Source organism: Triticum aestivum, chromosome 3D (assembly GCF_018294505.1).
Source record: "Triticum aestivum cultivar Chinese Spring chromosome 3D, IWGSC CS RefSeq v2.1, whole genome shotgun sequence".
Taxonomy (NCBI): Eukaryota; Viridiplantae; Streptophyta; class Magnoliopsida; order Poales; family Poaceae; genus Triticum; species Triticum aestivum.
Genome location: NC_057802.1, coordinates 409,769,963 through 409,783,567, shown reverse-complemented (window position 1 = coordinate 409,783,567; position 13,605 = coordinate 409,769,963).

The following is a 13,605-nucleotide window of genomic DNA, read 5'->3' as shown; positions in this document are numbered from 1 at the left end:
CGCAACTCCTCTGCTGTCGCCGCCGCCGTCGCCCGTCGGCCACCGCGCGCTCTCCCGTCGCTCTCCCGCCTCAACGCCTCCCCCGACCCCGAATTCGATGCCGCCCCCGACCCCGACCTCGACGCCGCCCCGACCCTGATCTCGACGCCGCCCTCCGCCGCGCGCCCGAGCCCCGACCTCGACGCCGCCGTCCGCCACGCGCCCGAGCCCCGACCCCGACCTCGACGCCGCCTGCCCCTCGCTCGCCGCAGTCACCGTAAGGCTCTGCCTCTCCTCTCCCCTACCCTCCTCTCTCTCTCTGCTAGGGCAATTTATATATGTGTTGATGCTGTGTTGATGTTCATATGAACCCTAGGTGTTCATATGAACCCTAGATTTGTTTAGGGCAGTAGGCATTTTTTAGCATTTAGGAAAAATGATTAACAATTTTTTTAGGAAATTAGCTAGGGCAAATTTTTATGAAAATGCCTAAACAGTAATTTCATTTGCATATTGTTGTTATATGATATATGTCATTGATGTTCATTTGCATATTCCATTATTGAAGTGGTTCGGTTGTGCCCAAGTGGCTTTGTTGTTTCAAGGAAATGAAGCCGAGTGGCCTATGTTTTGCCGGAATGTTGATTCATTTCCGTTCCGGCAAATTTCAGGTTCTCGATTTGTCCACTTTTTAGCAAAAGTCATGCCAAAATTTTCCGTGAATTTCGGTATGACTTGTGCTACAAACTAGGACATATCGAGTGCCCGGGATTTGCCGCACCGGGAAGGAGTCAACGTTCCTGCAAAGCATAGGCCTTTTTTATGTCATTATTCATTTTATTAGGTATAGAATTAATTGGCTAGATTTAATCGTAAGAACTAGTTGAATTAATAGAACTAGTTGAACATGTCACATTTGTTGTTATTTTTTTAGTTAAAGCAATTTTTCGCACATCGACGTCGACGATGCCTATCCCGCATCGTCCTTGTCAAGTCGGCGGAGGACACCCGTGTTACCAGATGGGCCATGTCCGGGACTGGGCTCCGCCGGGGTGGTACTGGGAGGCGCTACCTAGCGGGGGCGCAGGTTGGTGAGGAGCCAGCCTATGGTTGACCCGAACCTTCTTTGGTGGCGGTCGCGTGGGCCAGTGACGGTCCAGAGGCTCGAGGAACCCGCGGAGGTGGTGCGTCACTGTGTCAGTGAGGAGGACGTGCACGTCCGTCGCTACTTGTTTGCGTTGGAGCACAGGTTCTCCAATACCTGGCAGGTTCTCCAATACCTGGCAGGTTCTCCAGGGATCTCACTGGAACTATGATCCTGTGATGGTTCCTTCTCTTTGGGTGTCCACCGCCCGCGCCGATACCCGTCGTGCGCTAGGGCTTTAGTTGTATTAGTGATGTTGTATGTATGATACTATTCGGGATGTATTAGTGATAATATTCAACGATGTACGGACGCATGAGATGATTTACTTGTGCTTATTGAATGCATGCTAATTTGAATACTTATTTATTTTACGATTTGGTTTTGCTTATTGAATGCTCATGTCAATATGAGTCCTATAAGATATTTTGAGTATCCTGGAGTTGTCTTCGATCGATTTTCAATTAATGTTTCAACTATGAACATAGGAAATGTCTGACAACCAAAAGGATTTCGGTATTTACAAATACTGCGAAGACAAGCGCGGCCTGTGCGACAAAATCTTCCTAGATGATGATAGGCGCTTCAGCATCAAGCTGGACGTGAACTTCGAAGTGGATACAATAAGTCACAACGACAAGTCTTTTTTCGTAATTAAGCATGACATCTGCTTCATTTGCTTCAACTTATAATTTAATTTTTTACTATTCTACTAGCGTATCCCCTGCCATGCAAGAGTTTTTGTCTTGGATAAGATAGGTTTCAGTCATACTATGGAGGTAAAGAAAGTTTACTTGAAGACCGAGCATGGTTATATTTTCCACGCAAAATTATACAATGCTGACGACTACACCTATTTTGGATGCAAAACTTGGCGAGCACTATGCAAGACTTATGCATTTGAGCCTGATATGGTTATCACCTTTGATATTCGTCCGGAAGATGATATTGAAGGTAATACCGACATCTGGGTCGATGTGCAGACGCCTCCAGTTATACCATTATGTGAGTTTCTCAACCATATTTATGTCTTTGATATTGTTTATTCAAAAATAGTTGACAACTAATTTCTATTGTCAGCTTATTTCGGTTCAAGCAAACATGTCCAGCGCTTGGTAGATAGGACCTACTACTGTCCCGGGGCTGAACTAAACTGCGAGGAGCTAAGTCATTATGTTTCATGGCTTGAGGATCTTGATACTGTCAAGACAAATTTTCTTCCTGCACTTAGAAATGTTAGTACTGAAAACGATCGACCAATAGTGTTCGTAATGAACTAAGGTCACATCTATTTAGGAAAGATGGTAAGATGTTTACTATTTGTCCTCAGTGCATCTTTTGCATACATTATTTTTTCAGCTAAACTTCATTGCTAAGTATGTTACTATACGATGTTCTTCAATAGGGACTCCCGATGAATGTTGTGCCTCATGGGATCGAGACTAATGGTACCATGAGTATTGTTAGCTTACGGCCAAGATATCCTACAATGCACTTTAGTGCATTCGGGATTTCTAAGAGCGATGAAGTCTTAATAGTGAAAGACTGGACCAAATTTGTGATGGAGGAGCGCAGAGAAGTACTAGGGCAGCAATCAGAAGCGCAGCCCACGATTAGGGGACAGGTTCATCTGCATGCTCCAACTTGATGAAGGAGGAGAGCTACACATGTTTTATGTTATTTTACCTGAGAGAGAGCAGCAGGAGTGATTAGCTAGCTGGAAATGAGTTTGAAGATGATGATGTGCTACACTATGACTATGATGATTAAATAGCTAGTGTTGGTGGTAATGACTATGATGATGATTATTAGCTAGTGTTGGTGGTGATTAGATAGCTACCGCATCTAGTGTTGGTGGTGATTAGCTAGCTAGAATGAGTTTGAAGATGATGATGTGCTACACTATGACTATGGTGATAAATAAATATTGTTGGTGGTAATGACTATGATGATGATTAAATAGCTTGTGCTGGCGGATTAGATTCAAGTGGAGGCAACATGTGGTGCACATCGAAAGTACTACTAGTCCAAACTAGATCAAGTTTGGATTAGTAGTATACTTTTGACATGCACCACATATTTCCTCCACTTGAACCTAATCCACCTTCATTTGACACACTGTTATGGACATAATGATATAAACCTCATAATTGGTATTGTACCAAAATTTGTATAACGGCGTATAAATACACTAAAAATGAAAAAAAGAGTACTAGTAGCGATGGATAGTAAACACGCTACAACTAGCTAGATTAGCAGCAGCGCAGGATAGAACAAGCGCTGCCGATATGTGTCTTAGTAGTAGTGCTTGTCGCACGCGCTACTGCTAAGTAATAGCTGTAGCGCCTTATTGGTAGCACGGCTGCCCGCGCTACTAGTGGGCATTAAACCCGCGCTACAACTAGGGTTTTCCCTAGTAGTCACTACAAAAAAAGACACATCTGTGACATTTTGGGCCGAACGAATTTTTTTCCTGTCATACATATGACACTTCTATGACGATAATTGTGACAAAACCCGGTATCATCATAGATGTGGTGGGCTCCTACTTCTATGACAAAAAATCATGACAGAAAATGTGCTTTTCGTCCTGGGCGGGCCAGAGACACAGCTGCATGACATTCTTTGGGCCGTCCATGACGGAAAATATCATGGTAGAAGCGAGGGCGAGGAAAATTTCGGGGAGTTCCCGGTTATGGTGGGAGGTCGGGGGCCGAGCGATGCGCGTTTCTCTCGTACACGTACGCGCGTGTGTGCGAGGCGTTGGCTCTAACTGAACCCGAGCGAGGCATTGGGCTCTAACTGAACCCGAGCGATTGCACTGCAGGCTACGCGTTACTGAACCCGAGCGATCGATTGATGGCTGTTAACTGAACCCGATCGAGCGATTCCTTCGCTACTACTGCTAACTGAAGCCGATCAATGCTGCCTCTGGGATGAACAGTGAGCGTTGCGGGGGGGGGGGGGGGGGTTGGATGAACAGTGAGCGGTGGCGTTGCCTCTGGATGAACAGGACCCCGTGGTGTGGTGGAGGGCTGGATGAACAGTAGACGGTGGAGGGGTGCCCGTGGAGGGGTGGTTGAACAGGACCCCGTGGTGTGGAGGGCTGGATGAACAGTAGACGGTGGAGGGGTGCCCGTGGAGGGCTGGTTGAACAGGACCCCGTGGTGTGGAGGGCTGGATGAACAGTAGACGGTGGAGGGGTGGTTGAACAGTAGCCGGTGGAGTAGCGCGCGGTGGAGGCTGGATGAACAGGAGCCCGTGGAGGCTGGAGGAGGTCGACGGTAGCCCGTGGAGGCTAGAGGAGGTCGACGGTGGAGATGAACAATATCCCATGGAGTCCCGTTTTGCGGTACGCCACACCCCTCCTGATGAACAGGACCCCCGTTTCGACCGTAGGAGGTCCGTTTCATCCGTTTTGCGGTACGCCACACCCCTCCCGATCAATAGGACCCCCGTTTCGACCGTATGAGGTCCGTTTCCTCCGTTTTGCGGTACGCCACACCCCTCCCGATCAACAGGACCCCCGTTTCGACCATAGGAGGTCCGTTTCCTCCGTTCTGCGGTACGCCAGGCCTCGTTTCCATCACCTGTTCCATCCAAGCCCTCCCGATGAACACGACCACGCATTTCGTTCCGACCCAGCCGGTTGGCTCCCACGCGTTCCGTTGCCTCCTGAAGAACACGACGCATTCCGTTGCCTCCCCATGAACACGACGCATTCCGTTGCCTCCCCATGAACACGACGCATTCCGTTGCCTCCCCATGAACACGACGACGACGCAGTTTCTCCGTTCCAACCCAGCAATGTACACGAGCCCTGGCCGTACGTATGCGCGAGTAGGCCTTCGAGACCCCGCCCGTATGTACACATACGTGGCCGTATTTACTTTCTTGCACCCTGGCCGCTGTACGTACGTGTACATGCTACGTGCGCGCCTCTACTACGACACGTACGCGCCTCTACTACGACACTTGCGCGCCTCTACATCCACCAGTATATATGTACATACACGTTCGTGACCAGAATGACAATGCTACGTACGCTTCGACCAGGTGGGTCCCGACTGTCAGGCACTTCCTTGCATGCGAAGATGTAGCTGGTGGGTCCCAGCAGTCAGGGGGGCGAATCGTTTTGTTTTTTTGCCCGGACACACTTCCTTGCATGCGAAGGTGTAGCTGGTGGGTCCCAGCAGTCAGGGGGGAAACATTTTTTTGTGAAATACGGTGGCCCGTCCGGTGGGTCCCCGCTGTCAGGTGGAGGAATAATTATTTTGCACGTAATAAGGAGGCACTTCCTTGCTGCGGCCGTGGAACCAGCTGTCAACCTCTCCACGTACAGTCCACGTCCGATGGAAGCCGTTCCTTGACCATGTTGACCACGCCGCGCCGAGAGCACCAGGGCGGTGGACGATGGCGAGGCCTAGGAAGGGGACGATGCGGAGCCGGGGAAGACGCGGCAGTGGATGCCCACGCGTAGAGGAGTACGAGGGTTCACTGGTTCGCTGCGGTGTGAGGCTGCCGTCGCCGCAGAATAACAGGGGGTGTGGGTGAGTAGAGGGTTGGCCTGGCCAGCGGTGGGAGTAGTAGGGGGCGGTGAGGCCTCCGCCGCATCGCAGCCGGCCAGGGGAGGCACGAGCACGAGGCACGACCGGCGCTAGTTTGGGCGGCTGGAGCAAGAAGACCAGAGGTTGAAGAAGCACTACGGCCGTTGGATGGACATCGTACGGTCACTGCAGTTAGAATCATGCATATTGACTAAGTTGACAAAGCCCTCCGTCCCCGTCAACTTAGTAGGCCCACAAGTCAGCCTGCCACTATACTGGGTCCCAGCTAACATGGGAGTATTCATTTTTTTGTGCGTAATAAGGAGGCACTTCCTTGCGTGCGAAGATATAGCTGGTGGGTCCGAGCTATCAGTGGCGGTAACATTTTTTTCGTGAAATACAGAGGCCCTTTCGGTGGGTCCCTGATGTCTGGTGGAGGAATCATTATTTTGCGCGTAATAAGGAGGCATTTCCTTGCGTGCGGCCGTGGACCCAGCTTTCGGCCTCTCCACGTACAGTCCACTTCAGATGCATGTCGGTCGTTGACCACGTTGACCACGCCGCGCCGAGAGCACCAGGGCGGTGGACGACGGCGAGGCCTAGGAAGGGAACGACATGGAGGCAGGGAAGACTCGGCAGTTGTTTCCCACGCGGAGGGGAGTACGACTGTATGAGGGTTTACTGGTTCATCTGCCGTTGCCGGAGAATAACAGCAGGTGTGGGTGAGTAGAGGGATGGCTAGGCCAGTGATGGGAGTACGGTGGGGCGGTGAGGCCTGCGCGGCAGCAGAGCCGGCCGCGGGGAGGAGGGAGCAGGCAGGCCCGCCGGCGCTTGTTTGAGCGGCTGGAGCAGGAAGAGCAGAGATTGAAGAAGCACGACGGCCGTTGGATGGCCATCCAACAGTCATTGCTTGTGCGTCAACCTTTTTTTAGGAAAGCCTCAAATCTGTGAAAAACAGCATACAACCCATCTGCCATTATTTCTAATAATTTACAACCCATTTGCTAATTATTAAGGTTTTTTTGGAGCCCATATTCTTTTTGTTAGCATTACATCCCATATTGTGGCCACAGTTAAAAAATTATACGAAATTTTGCATATTTCGGTGCGGTCCGAACTGTTTTTAATCCCGAAATTTCGACTCACATTCAAACTGATTTTAAAAATAAATGTATATCAATATAAAATCCAACAAATTCTCCACGCATAAAAAATAATGTAATTTAAAATCTCGAAATGAAAAAAAGATATTTGAAACTAATTGCCGGTTTGATGTGTTTTAAAAATGTACAACCCATTTCTCATTACTGATGGGCCATTTTCTCGACCAGCCGAATGAAAGCTCTCCTCGTCTTGAAAGATTTGCAGCCCAACAGGCCTGACAAAGCGACTTACTTGGAAAATCACAAAAAAACTGGGCTGTGGCCGTGGACCCAGCTGTCAGCCTCTCCACGTACAGTACTCTTCTGATGGAAGTCGTTCCTTGACCACGTTGACCACGCCGCGCGGAGAGCACCACGGCGGTGGACGACGGCGAGGCCTAGGAAGGGGACGACGCGGAGCCGGGGAAGACGCGGCAGTGGAAACCCGCGCGGAGAGGAGTACGAAGGTTCACTGGTTCGGCTGCGGTGTGAGGCTGATGTCGCCGCAGGGCCTGGCCAGCGGTGGGAATAGTAGGGGGCAGTGAGGCCTCCGCGGCAGCATAGCCGGCCACGGGAGGCAGGAGCATGCGGCACGACCGGCGCTGCTTTGGGCGGCTGGAGCAAGAAGACCAGAGGTTGAAGAAGCACTATGGCCGTTGGATGGACATCGTGCGGTCACTGGAGCTAGAATCGTTCATATTGACTAAGTTGACAAAGCCCTCCATCCCCGTCAACTTAGTAGGCCCACAAGTCAGCCTCCCACCATGGTGGGTCCCAGCTAGCAGGGGGAGCATTCATTTTTCTGTGCGTAATAAGGAGGCACTTCCGGTGGGTCCGAGCTGACAGCGGGGGGAACTTTTTTTTCGCGAAATACGGTGGTCCGTCTGGTGGGTCCCAGCAGTCAGGGGCAAACGTTTTTTTCACGAAATACGGTGGCCCGGCCGGTGGGTCCCAGCAGTCAGGGGGGAAACGTCTTTTCCACGAAATACTGGTGGCCCGTCCGGTGGGTCCCTGCTGTCAGGTGGAGGAATAATTATTTTACGCGTAATAAGGAGGCACTTCCTTGCGGCTGCCATGGACCCAGCTGTCAGCCTCTCCACGTACAGTAGTCTTCCGATGGAAGTCGATCGTTGACCACATTGACCACGCCGCGCCGAGAGCACCACGGCGGTGGACGACGGCGAGGCCTAGGAAGGGGACGACGCGGAGCCGGGGAAGACGCGGTAGTGGATGCCCACGCGGAGAGGAGTACGAGGGTTCACTGGTTCAGCTGCGGTGTGAGGCTGCCGTCGCCGCAGAATAATATGGGGAGTGGGTGAGTGGAGGGATGGCCTGTCCAGCGGTGGGACTAGTATGGGGATGGTGAGGCCTCCGCGGCAGCACAGCCGGCCACGGGAGGCAGGAGCATGCGGCACGACCGGCGCTGCTTTGGGCGGCTGGGGCAAGAAGACCAGAGGTTGAAGAAGCACTACGGCCGTTGGATGGACATCGTTGACCACGCCGCGCCGAGAGCACCAGGGCAGTGGACGACGGCGAGGCCTACGAAGGGAACGACATGGAGCCGGGGAAGACACGACAGTGGCTGCCCACGCGGTGGAGAGTACGAGGGTTGACTGGTTCGGCTGCCGTCACCGGAAAATAACAGGAGGTGTGGGTGAGTAGAGGGATAGACAGGCCAGGATGCGAGTATGATGGGGCCGTGAGGCCTGCCCGGCAGCACTGCCGGCCACGGGAGGCGGGAGCAGGGGGTTCTGATGGCGCTGGTTTGGGCGGCTGGGGCAGGAAGATCAGAGACTGAAAAAGCACGATTGCCGTTAGATTGACATCTAACGGTCTGACGCTGGTAGAGTCGATTGTTGACTAAGTTTCTTTTTTGAGAAACCTTGTGTACGCATGCACTTAGTAGGCCCACAAGTCAGCCTCCAAATCTGTGGCAGACAACATAAAGCCCATTTGCTATTTTTTATAATTTGCAGCCCATTTGCTAATTCTTAAGTAATTTATTACAACCCATTTTCTGCCCAGGACCATGGTCAAAAAGTTCAACCTTATTTTGCATATTTCGGTGGAGTCCGAATTGTTGTAATCCCGAAATGATAAACATTTTTTAAGAACTTACTGATTTGCCAAAAAAATCGTTTTGTTTTTGTAAGCAAATAAGACGTGGGACAATTGAGTTGGTTTAAGGGAAAACCAGTGGTAAAAAAATCAGCGCTGGGTGGGAAAAACAACAAAAATAAGGATGTAAATATGAAAAGGGAATTTTATGTGTTTTCAATATAATGATACGTGTATATGAACTAGTAAAACTATAGGTAGAGATTAGAAAACGGATGTAGGACATGCGTTTCAAGAGGAAAATAGAACTAGGCTGTGTGTTTGATTCAGTAAAAAAACTGCCTGCGGATGTTGTAAGACAAAATATAACTAACGCTGGCGGGCCAGAGGCCAGTAGATACCTGCTGGATCTTTGTGCCCCGTTGTCGTCATGGGCTGGGCCTGTTAAAAACAAAACCAACCCTGGGCAGTCTACAGCCCAGTTGAAACTTGCTCGACCTGAAAAAACAATATACGTGCTCAATAAACGAGAGAATTCTGCAAGTACAGACTGATAACTGGGATGCAGCACGGATATTGTTTTTTATCGTGATAATAAGTGCATGCACTTGTTTCGAAAAAATTGGAGAACTGGGAATTCGAACGGCGGGTGCTTATGCTACCCATCAAATAAAAATCAGGTGCCTGAAAATTCGTTTCGAAACAAATGATTCAGCTTTATATCCACGTCGACCCTCGGCATGATGGTTGGAAGCAAATGCAAGTTCATACCAAAAGATCGTTAACAACAATACCAACTTGCGGACGACAAGGTAGTACAACTACCAATACCAAACTAACTTATAATCTTTTTACTCCTGGCCCTAGTGTTCGTCTGGTAGAAAATCTTGCAGAGGACCAGCTCCCGCTCCTTCTCTTGCTCCAGGTCCCCGAGGTGGTACTGGTGCATCACCCAGTTGGTCCTCTGCTGGTCGAAGTTCTTGTTGGTGTGCAGCACCAGAACCTTTTTTGCTGCCCGTCTTGCCGGCCGTTGACCATCACCGGCAAGGTATTGCCGGTCTTGTGCCACATCGCGTGCATGCCGCACTCCGACTGTATCTTGCGACGCGTCCACGTGCCCCTTTTGAACGCCCTGGAATTGCGCTGGAAGAAATGCTTCCTTAGGCCACTCAGTGTGATACCTGCAGTATTGTGGAATACAGGTTTTAGTGTACCTAGTTGGCATTTTCATAACATCTTTGGCATGTTGCAGTCACTTGTTTCACTTTTTATTAACTGTCAAATTGTAATTGCTTCACCAGGTCTGCGTCTAAAAAGAAAAATAGAGCTATAAACAAAGGAATATGTTTGTGCAAGTAGACGGCCGATCGGTGTCTTACCTGGAAGTTTCTCAGGTTGGGTGTAGCATATGCCGTGCTCGCTGTCGATGGTTGGTATGAACAAATCGATGAGAGACTGAAATCTCGCGCTGTCAGCACTCACTTTGGCCTCAAGGTGCTCGATCAGCTCCTGATCCGTGGGATCGAACTTGACGCCAGCCGGCAGCACCGGCCAATCCTTCTTCGACTTGCATCGGTAATTCCAGTTATATGGTACTCAATGTATGATCAATCGACTGTTTTAAGTGAATGATGAAAGATTTCGACAGATAAGTGGTACTCCAAATCTGAAGTCCAGAATACCCGAACACGCCGCCGGGATTCTTGTGTCACCTCACGCGCAGCGTGTTGTCACGTCAATTCAATGTGTGGACATGATGAATAATTTGACCGACGTATACTAGTACTGCTACTGTACTACTTACTAGTCGTATTTAGTGTCACAATTTATACATAGGTTTAACTAACAAGTACGCACTTGAAGCCTAACTGATATATATATATATATATATATATATATATATATATATATATATATATATGGCTTCTGCACAGCATCTCCATCATCATTATCAGTACATCCTACGCAGGTGAGTTAGGATGCACTTGATCCCAGGAAGGTATCTATCCTTCAAACCAGAGGAGTGCTTCAAACTAACAACAGTACATAATATCCAACAAAAGAGGGTCGTGCTACAGCAGCAGAATACATGGCTTAGTCTAGATATCAGCACGAATCAAGTTGTGCATATTTGCTGTTGGCATGAACCACATCGCCGCATGTCGGGTTTGCAAAAGCCATCCATCGCATGGAAGCTTGATGCCTTTCACACACTGAAGATTATCTGGCAACAAGCTGTGTCGACGAATCTCTGGATATGGTGATTCATGAAACCCATGGTATGATGTGTAAACACAGCCCCCCCTCGCGAATGGAAGTTGCATAGCACAGTAATCATCGCCAGTGATATGATCGATGATTGGTTGGATGATCGGATAATTGAGCCCGAGGAACAAGGAGTGGTTGCCGAGGCTGTAAACCCGCCTCCAGTTGAATACGCCTGGCCCAACGGAGCTGGGATCTTTCTCGAACACGAAGCAGCCATAGCCATCAATGTCACGAACGCCCCACGCATTGTACTGCATGTGGTTTGATGTAATGGTTTGGTCAATTTGGTACGTGCGAATGAGCATCAAATGACCGCCGTCAGCTGAACGAGCGATAAACCACCACCCATCGGCTGGTATGATTCCAGGTCCTGGAATCATGAAGGCCAGCGCATTTGCGTCTGCTGCAACAATTCAAATTGGAGACCAAAAGGACAAAAATAAACAATCATGTTCAGAGTATGTGTGGAATTAAGATTATTATAACAGTGACACATATCATAGACAGAGAATTGCAATGCCGTGGTCATAATCATACCCCAAGTTAAAAAAATAAGCCAATGGCTTTCATATTCTAGCAATATGTCATGGTTCAAACATCATGTAACAATGAGAGGAAAACAGCTATGACAGCGCCTACTCATATTCTACCATAGCACTTACTACTACTGTTCTCATATCAACTCTAAGCAATAACATGCGTTGTTATAAAAATCTTGTAAACGAGAGTAACATATAGCAATCATGATGTTATGCTCATAATATGTATTCTAACAATCATTAGATGCCAATTGTTCTCATATCAACTCTAACAATAACATGTGTGGTCATAAAAATCTAGGAAATGAGAGGAACATATAGCAATGATGTGGTTATAGACATGCTATGCATTCTAAATTTGTAACAAATGAACAGGCAGTCGTATTCATAAGGTAAAGATGAGATGAGATAGAACAATTACACGACGATAGATTCCACCAGTATAGGCAGCCAATCTGTGCGTCGACCGCGTAAACGATGCCATCGTGCACTATAGCATCAGACAGAAATGTTGCCTCAACAGGATTGATGATGAGCCATAACCATGTATGGCGACCGGATTCCAGATAGACTAATCCCATGTTGAACAAGGCAATGAGCTTGTAATCCATGTAGTCTTCTGATGGTGTGGGCACTTCGCAGATTACAACTTTCTGCAAACAGAGGTCGAGCCAAAAGCTTGACGCGTCTCGTGCGTAGTAGGCAGGAGTGTCCGGCGGGCCGCGAGGCTCGATGGCGGCGGTATCCAACGATGGAAGGGTGATCTCTCGCTGGGTGTAGATATCCACGAGACGCCACGGACTACCGGTGTGGTGGATGAGGACGATCCAGTTGGCCTTCATGCCCGCCCAGTAGTGGCCGCGCATGAAGGACAGGTGGACGGGTAGTGGTAGCATGTCGAGGGGCACCACGGCAACCTCCGTAGGATCGTCAAGTCGGTGTCTGGGCCACCTGCGAGGATCGGGCATCAGCAAGCAGGGTGTCTTGAAAAGAGCCGGCCGGTTGCAGACGAGTAGACGGTACAAAGACACCGAGCATGCGGCCAGACGGACGGTGCTGAGTAGGTCCATACGACTACAGATCTGCTCCAAGAGAACATCGGGGAGGGAATTCCAATCGCGGCTCTGCGTGTCAGTCGGTTCTGCCATTGGGGTTTTCGGTGCCTGCGAGCCAGCGGGGAAGTGGATTCGGGGGCGAGCGAGAAGCTTCTCCTCGTGTGGCCGAGCAGTGAGCAGGGGGATATGGTACGCGCGAGCTACCAAGGAAGATGGCGCGGGCGGGCGAGCAGTGAGCGGGGGTAAATGGTGTGCGGCCGACGATGGGGAAGAGAGGAGGAAGAAGAAGAGAGGAGGAAGAAGAGTGGAAGACGGGGAAGAAAGTGCATTCAATCTCAATTCTACTAGTACTACTACCAGGATATACCGTCCTTCGGAGTGTAAATAGTTACACCGATGACATGTGGGTCTACCACAACAGGGCCCATATGTCAGTTAATGGAGGACAGAGGTGCGTAGGCGTATTTGCGGAAGCGTGCTCTACTGGCAAACATGATGGCAGTACTGGGTAAGGCTGATTTAGTAACACCAACACGCTGGTTCAGCTTATTAATTACGTGTCCCATCTGCTGCAGCGTGTATTGTCACTTCACTGCGAAGACTAGTTGAATAGTTCTCTCTGACCGAGATGGGGAATAATGGATCGCGAGGACTTCCTTTCTACAGTATCCCTATGCCTCTACGCTCACTTCACTCATTTTGCTCCGTACCTAGTCACTTGTTGAAATCTGTAGAAAGACAAATACTCCGTATTTGGGAACAGAGGGAGGCTTTTACTCCGTACTATTTGGGAACAGAGGGAGTATCACCATATGGAGGGAACAGAGGAAGCTTGAAATATGAACATGTCAATGGGAGGGAGTAAGCCCCATG